Source organism: Humulus lupulus, chromosome 7 (genome assembly GCF_963169125.1).
Source record: "Humulus lupulus chromosome 7, drHumLupu1.1, whole genome shotgun sequence".
Taxonomy (NCBI): Eukaryota; Viridiplantae; Streptophyta; class Magnoliopsida; order Rosales; family Cannabaceae; genus Humulus; species Humulus lupulus.
In genome coordinates, this window is record NC_084799.1 from 107,761,916 (window position 1) to 107,771,071 (window position 9,156).

Sequence of the window (9,156 nt, forward strand, 5' to 3'; positions counted from 1 at the left end):
GGATCAGCTCTAAGACATGTTCGGTGCAAAGTCTGTGCAAACTTGTTTTGAGGCCACCAAGAAATATGCCAATGGTCTGATGGCACCATCTCAGCACGTTCATGATCACCTGATCAAGATGACCAACTACTTTCAGGAAGCTGAACTGCATGGAGCAATGATAGATGAGGAGACTCAAGTCGGCTTAATCCTCGACAGTCTCTCTCCAGCTTTCCTACCGTTCACCAACAACTATGTGATGAATAAACTCAACTATGGTCTGACGCAGCTCATGAATGAGCTTCAAACTTTCGAGTCTATCACGGGTGGACCAAGTAAGGGAGGAGAAAAGAAGACTATTGTTGTTGCTGCTGAACTAGCTAAGGCTGAAGCTAACAAGCTTCGTCTTCGAAAGCTGGAAACAAGAGGAAAGATGGACATAACACCAACCCCAAGGCTGCAAAGACGAGTGCACAACCTAGTGCACAGCGCCTAAGGGGAAGAAATACAAGAACAAGAAAGGTAAAGATAAGTTCTTTCACTACAATGAGAAGGGGAATTGAAAACAGGATTGGCCCAAGTTTCTAGCAGCAAAAAACAAAGGTAATGATTATAGTTCATTTATCTTAGAAACATGTGTTTTAGAGAATGGTAAATCTGTTTGGATTATTGATTCTGGATCTACTAACCATGTTTGTAACTCCTTACAACTTCTTGAATTGTGGGAGAAAGTGGATGAAGGCAGCTTTGTTACACTCAAATTTTGAGAATAGAAATTTTGATCTCGAAAGTCAGGCTCGTGAAATGTAAGCTCAGAATAAGTATATTAATCATATAGTCAGTTTTAATGAGAAAGTCAAGGACAGTCTCGTTGAGTATTAAAACAATGACGTCAGAATTAGTGAGCTCGGAGTGACATGATCTCGAAGGGGTTTTTGAGGCTACAAGTCGAGCTTGAAGTTACAATGAAAGGGAGTCAACACTTGTATAAATCTACTAGTTCAATTTCTACCATCAGACAAGACAACTCAATCTCAGGCATTATGAGCTCGGGAAGGGATCATCTCGATAAAGTCTCTTGCTAAGACCGAGGTAAACCAAGTTGACGAGCTCGTGGTGGATGACCAATCTCGGAGGCATGCATTTGAGGTCAATAGACACATGTGAATGTAGTTACTGTTTGAATATCCCTATATATAAGGGATTGGTTGTAATCTGTTAATAAATCCCGAATATCGTGGGATTTATGTGCGTATTGTGTTATTATATGCATTTAATTATATTTAATTTGCGATTTGGATAATAATTTCCCTAAAATGTGAGGGGAGATATTCTGTAAACCAGACTATAAATAGACTAGTGCTATTCACTTGAAGGGGACTGAGAAGTTTGTATGGGGAAGACTCTGTAAAATTACTTCCAGAAAAGCTTTGAGAGAATTCCGAAAACTGAATAACACTGATTCGTGGACTAGGCAGATTTTAACCCTATACCAAGAAAGGGAGTTGGAGTTGTTATTAACGATAACCAGCCCCCTTAGGTCCAAGCTCGACCCCCAGTGGATTTAGTCCAGGAAAGGATAGACCAGTTAGAAAATGCATTCAGGCTCCTGCAATACGAGCGTAACAGGGACAAGGTTGAAGAGTCCGATGAGGAGATCGAACCTTTTGCCCCGCATATCTCTAGCACTTCGTTTCCTCATCGGCCACCTAGAAGTGGCCCGAGCTCAGAATGTCGACAATAGCAGCCACCTGATGGCCGTTAGGAAGATTTACATAGGAAACCTATCAGGTCACTAACCGAGTTCAATCGGAGGGCCCAGAGATTTATCAATGTAGAAGAGGTGAGGTTAGCGCTGAATCTGACCTCTCCGCCCATAACTATAATGAAAAACATGAACTCTGCCTCAAACCCATCATCTTCAAAACCCTCTGGGGATAACCCTTCTAAAAGGAAGAAGAATGAAGGGAGTAACCCCAAGGATGATGGAGGTAAAAAGAAGAAAGAGGATAAATACTTCTTCGTATACAAGGTGTATATCGAGCTCAATGAGTCTCGGGAGAGTATTTACCTGGCTAATGAGAACCAGGTCCCATTCATGCAGCCTGACCCCATGAGGAATCAAAAGGCGAAAAGGGACTCAAATAAATACTGTAGATTCCATAGAGACATTGGACACACAATCGATGAGTGTCGACAATTAAAGGACGAGATCGAAGGTTTGATCTCGAGGGGATATTCAGTCAATACATCAAAAACCAAAATCACAATCAAGCATCAACGAGTCAGAGGGCAGCAGCCGCACAGCCTGCCCAACACAATAACTCCCGAGCTCAGGAGGATGAGAGACCTCCTCCAATTGATGAAGAGGATGTAGTAACCATCTCAGGGGGACCTCATATCGTAGGTTTGGGTAGGAACGCCCAGAAAATATATGTAAACGAGCTCAAGATCGGAGACGGTTCTCCTTACGAACCCAAGCCGTGAGCTCCAAAACAATAGAGGGTTGAGACTCAACCCATAAAATTTACCGAAGAGGACGCGGTGCATGTTAAATTTCCTTATAACAATCCCTATTCATTACTCTCCAGCTCGCAAACAAGAGGGTACGTCGAGTCCTAATTGATAACGAGAGCTCAGTGAATATCCTTTACAAAGCCACTTTAGAAAAGATGGAACTCACGCTTCGCGATTTGAAAGCGTGTGCAACAACGTTGTACATGTTAGTCAGGAGAAGGGATTGCCTGTATGGGATCCATCAAACTCCCCATAACCTTGGGAGACTATCTAGTCTCAGTAACCAAGATGATGGAGTTTGTCATGGTGAACCTCCCATCAACCTACAACGTACTGCTCAGGAGACCCGCCCTGATTGGCCTGGGGGCAGTGTTGTCTGTTAGGCACTTGGCCATCAAGTTCCCGACCTCTAGTGGCATCGGGACGCTGAAGGGAGACCAGCTCGCAAGAAGGGAGTGCTACAACATTTCCATAAGAGGAAAAAGTCAGACAAGTGCGCAAGCTCTAGTGGTTATCCAAGAGATAAATGGAGCCATTTTTAAAATTGATGAGGAGATCGATCCCAGGGAAGATGAGAGGTCCGATCTCTAACCTTTGGAAGAGCTCAAGGAAGTAAAGCTCAATGTAGTAGATGTTACAAAGGTGGTGAAGGTGGGTAAGAACCTTTCTGAAAAGGCAAGGTAGAAATTAATTTGCTTCTTGAGAGAAAACCAGGATGTGATTGCATGGTCTCACTCGGACATGGTAGGAATCGGTCCAAATGTCATGAGCCATGCGCTCAATATTGACAAAAGCTTTCCCCCGAAGCAACAAAAATGAAGACTCCTAGATGATGATAGAAAGAAGGCTCTCAAGGAGGAGGTCGACAGGTTAAAGGAAAATCGATTCATACGAGATCCCTTTTATCCTGATTGGATTGCCAATCCAGTGTTGGTCCCAAAACCTAACGGAAAATGGCGAACCTGTATCGACTACTTAGATCTTAACAAGGCATGCCCTAAAGAATTTTTCCCCTTTCCTCGAATAGATCAGCTCATAAATGCCACTGCAGGTCATGGCATCATGTCATTCATGGACGCTTATTCTGGATATAACCAGATCATCATTCATGCACCAAATCAGGAACACATGAGCTTTATGACAGACAAAGGGTTATACTGTTACAATGTCATGCCTTTCGGGCTCAAAAATGCTGGAGCCACGTACCAATGGCTGGTGAATAGGATGTTTGCCGAGTAGATAAGAAATAACATGGAAGTTTATGATGACAATATGTTAATTAAATAGAAACATAAAGATAACCATGTCGATGATCTCGCAGAGTTCTTTACTGTACTTCGAAAGTACAACATAAAACTTAACCCACAAAAGTTCTCATTCGGAGTGTCTTCGGGAAAGTTCCTTAGATTTATAGTAAATGCACGAGGGATAGAAGTTAATCCGGACAAGATTAAGGCATTGATAGAAATTCCTTCACCTCAGAAGCATAAGGATGCCCAGAGCTTAACTAGACGGATGGCGGCATTGAGTAAGTTTATCTCAAAATCTACAGGCTGTTGTTTTCCTTTTTCAACCTTTTGAGAGGGGGCAAACAATTCGAGTGATCAGAGGAGTGCGAACTCGTATTTCAGAACCTTAAGAAGCACCTCGCCGAACCTCCAATCTTATCGAAACCTATCACATGAGAGGTTTTGTATTTATACTTCGTGACAATCGAACATGCCATTTGTACGGTGCTTGTCCAAGAAGAGAAAAAAGTACAAAAGACTGTATACTATGTCACCAAAAGGTTATTAGGGGTAGAATCGAGATAATCGTTGAAGTAAAAATTGGCTCTTAGCCTGATACATTCATCTCGAAAGCTCTGACCTTATTTCCAAGCACACCCCATTCATGTGCTAACTGAACAACCACTACAACAAGTTTTGTCCAAACCAGAGGCATTCAGAAGATTGTTAAAGTGGGCTATCGAACTCGGACAATTCAAGATCACATACCACCCAAGAAAGACCATGAAGGGACAAGCCCTGGCGGATTTCATTGTCGAGTGTACTGGAATTTCAAATGATGAAGTCGTAGCCTCAGCCCGCGAGCTATGGAAACATTATGTCGATGGATCTTCCAACAAAAATGGATCGTGGGCAGGCATTATATTTATTACCCAAGTAGGAAATTGATTCCACTATGCTTTAAGGTTCAACTTCGAAGCATCAAATAACGAATCTGAGTACGAAGCGTTACTAGCAGGACTTCGAATAGCCAAAGAACTCAAAGAAAAGGCTATACACTGCGATAACGACTCGCTGCTGGTAGTCAACCAAGTTTTAGGGGAATATCAGGCTCGTGGCATAAAAATGGCCGCGTACCTAGTGAAAGCAAAAGCTGCGCTTGGACAGTTCATATTCTACGCTATAAAGTAAGTCCCCCGAGAACAAAATTCAAATGTAGATGCATTGGCCAGGCTCGCTACAACTAGCGAGGCTGATACACTAGACATGGTCCCGGTAGAGTTTCTACCGACCCCGAGTATTAGTGGGCCTGACGAAGAGGACGTATGCATGATCGACTCACAACCTAGCTGGACGATCCCAATAATCGATTACCTCTAAACTGGAAGTGTGACGCTTGTTATAGTCATGTTTATTTAGGATTTAAGTATTTTTGATGAATAGTTTAAATAAAATAAAGATCTAGAAGCTCTTAAACCTTCCAGAAACTGTTAGGATCACGTTTAGACTAAGTCAAAGTTGTTTTATCAATTCAAAATATGTTGAAAAAGAGCAACTACGTGTTTGATATATCAACGTATGCTGATATATCGCAGCTATAGGGGCCGATATATCACCTACGGAAGATACGGAAAACACGTCGACTTTGCACGAACGATCGAACGGGGCTCGGGAATATGGGGGGAGGCGATATATCGCCTATAGGGTGATATATCGGCTCCAACTCTCATTTTTGAAAGTTTCTGATTTTAATTTTAAAAATAGATTTAACCACTTAGATCTGCCTTTGAACAATTTTGACCGATTTCTGGGCATCTATTGAACGAAAATTAAAATCTTTTTCATTTTATATTTATTTAGTTATTCAAACTAAAAGGGGTTAGTTTCACTCCTTGAACTCTATAAATAGGACCTAGTACTCAGCCATTTTCTTCATTCTTCAAGCAGTCTTCAGAGCCTCTAAGTTGCTAGTGTTACTATACAGAGAAACACTTGGGTTTTTGGGTTAAAATCTTTATCATTCTAAGATTTTCTAAACACTTGGGAAGTGAGATATAGTGTTATTTCGGTATCGAGGTGTAGATCGAGTTCTAGTTCAACCAAGGTATTCTTATCCTCATGTTCAAGTTCTTCATAGTTCTTTAGTTTTCTTTTCTTTTCTTTTCAGATCCTAACTCTTGTTTATGATTCTTGGTTAGGTATTTAAGTTTCTTGAAACTTAAGGTTCTTTTCAGTAAGTTTCTACTTGGATGGTTTAGTTCCCTTTTCATATTCATTCTTTAGAAATACTCATGATTTTTTTGTTGGATTTTAGGAGTGTTCTAATCCCGTTCTTGTTCTCAAATATCCTCGTTTTTGGTAAGGAAAATAAGATAGATTTTTATGTGTTTATATGTTTATGTTATGATATGTTTTATGCTATGATATATATATATATGTCTTGTAGTCATTTGGGGTTTATAGTTACTTATATAGCAAACCCTAATATTTTTTTCATTTTCATGGTTTAGAGTTATGATTTACCCTACCTCGATTAGTAGACAGAGGAACTAGATGAGTTATCATATACTACTATGTGATCTAACCTACCTCGATTAGTAGATAGAGGACCTAGATGGTTTATCACATGCCATGTTAATGAGTTAATGGCCATTAATATTGTAGTCCTATATGATATACGCTTTTATAGTCATATGTTTTATAGTATATGTTTATGATTAAGTCTTATGTTTATGATTTATGTGTTAGTAGATTTTCCTTGCGGGGCATTAGGCTCACTCCTTTATTTTTATCTTGATGCAAGAAAATGAATATGGAAGGCGGAAAGATAAGTTTGTTTAGTCATAAGTGTGTAACCAAGCTTGTTTAATAAAATGATAAGTTTTGTTCAAAAAATTTGTTTTCTTGATTAAATGTTGTATTTTTTGCAAACTCTCTTAATTCAATAACCTATGGTCACACTCATAGGATATTAAGGGGGCATCAGTGGTATAAAATCATACCATAAGTTTGAAAAAATAAATAATATAGAATAAAAATGTCTGGATCATTAACCCGACATAAAATTTTATGTTAACGCGAACACATAGAATAAAAATGTCTAGATCATTAACCCAACATAAAATTTTATGTTAACGCAAACTAAAAGTGTATGGAGTTATAATCAAACACGCGAGCTAAAACTGTCTGGATTGCCTGGACTTAACCCGGCGTTAAAACTAAAAGTGTATGGAATAATAACCAAACATGCGAACTAAAAGTGTATTGGGTAATAACCAAACATGCGAGCTAAAAGTGTATGGAGTAATAACCAAACACACCTTCAACGTCGTGACCTTGACCTCGTTTGCAAGCTTTAACTAGAGGTTCTTCGCCTCTTGAGCGTAGGCTCGACTTGCTGAAACCTCGTTGTTCGACTTGAAGTTGTGTTGAACAAACGCGGCGAAAGCCTATACACATAAACAAAAAAGGGTTATTAAACATGCAAGATAAGTATGTATAGGCGACATTACAAAATAAAATGACTTACCGAGGTGAAGAGCTCGCTGCCCTTGTCAAAGATTATGTTTGTGTTGCGACAGGAGGTAAGGAACTGCCATTGGGGAACTCCGAGGTTGCTAAGGCTTTGGCCGACTTGGGATAAGACGTCTGAGCTTAAGTTGATCTCGTGAGACCCCGCGTCTGGATCAATCACATACTCAGGAACGTGGATTGAGATAGACGGAAGACGTTCCTGGTTAGGGACTGGTTTCCTAAAGACCGGAGCAGGTTGTTGGGAGATGAGATCAGAGGCGAGAGGACCACTGTAATGCCCTGAAATCCCTAATGTGGTTAATGGCTGGATTAGTAGGTCGGGAGGGCCATAATTGTTTATGCCATTAACTGATAATATGCATGTGTTATGTGAATTATATTATAATATGATGTTATATGCATGCATGTGGGTCCACTTTTGATTATTAGGGTGTTTTGGTAATTTGGCCCGTTAAGGGCATATTTGTGTATTTTGGTGCATATTGTGATTTTTGGAAGAGATCCCATTATTATGGAGACATATTCGATCTATTCGGCATGAGACAGTCTTATATTATAAATTAGCAGTTTTGTCATAACGGGGTCTTTTATTGGGATATTGAGTAATGAGAATGTTATTTGATGATAAATTGGGAGTTTTTGAGATTAGGAGGAAATTCTAGAAGGTTTGAATATAATGTCCACGGGGGTGTTTTCGGGACCCCGAGCACTAGGTTTTATTTGAGGTTACTTAAGCTTGAAGTAACTTGTTAGATAGAACCGTATGTTAGAAAAGCATATTCTCTCTTCCTGTTGGTTCATTTTACCATTCGAGGCATTTTCAAAGAAATCTGGAGTTCTAGGATTCAGAATCAAGCGAGGATCGAGGCATAGCGATCCTTAGAAAGATTAGAAGCTTCTTGAGCAAAGGATTTGACGAGAAACAATGCAATCAAAGGTAATCTAAGTTTTAAGTTTTGAGCTTTTAGATTTTCTAAGCTTTGAATTGGATTTTGTGAATCGTTGAGTTTTTGGTTCGTTTGAGCCTCGTGATTTGATTGTTTTGGATCATTAGGAAGTTTGGGAACTTTGATTTTTGGATTTGGAAGTGTTTAGGTATGTTTTTGTAGGGTTTGAGATGAAGGAGATCGAGTATGTGGCTGGTTCTGGGTTGGGGGCCGCGACCCTGTTCTTGGGCGCCGCGACCCTAGCTCGAACAAGAAGGTGTAGGGTTTTGGCCTTGCTGTGCGCCGCGACCCTGGGTATGGGGTGCTGCGGCCCTTGCTCCTGGTGTGGCTGGGGGCCACGGCTTAAGGTGCTAGGGCCATGACTCTTGGGTGGTTTTGAGCCTGTTTGAGTGTTTTGACCTCGGGAACTTGGTTTTAGGCCTCGGGATTGTTCCTACTACCTAGATTAGTGGGGATTGATGTCCCGGAGGCTAGATCTTGGTTTGGGAACCTTTGATATTCATTTTATTGATGGTGTCCCACCCATATTTGGTTATGACTAGGTGACCACTAAAGGGCTAAAAGTCAGATCGCTCTCAAGGGTCGTTCTTTTATTCATTCTCGCTCGAATCAGAGGTAAGAAAACTGCACCCTGTGTATAGGACATGCGTGATTGTTGTTGAGACATGTTGATTGATAAATGTGGACATTGATTTCATATTAAATGCTAGCAGAGCTTGTTTACTTTTTTATGGCACTGATTAGTCAGGGACGGCACTGGTCGCATATTACTGACCTGAGAGTCAGAAGCGGCATAAGCGTCCTGAACGCAGGGCTGATTAACGATTATATCTAATCGATATCAGCGTTGAATGACTCTAGGGAATTAATGCTGGACCGACCCTAAGGTTGATGAAACTTATAAGCGCTTGACTAGTCTAAGCTAGTTACTCAGAGCCAGGGCCTAAGGC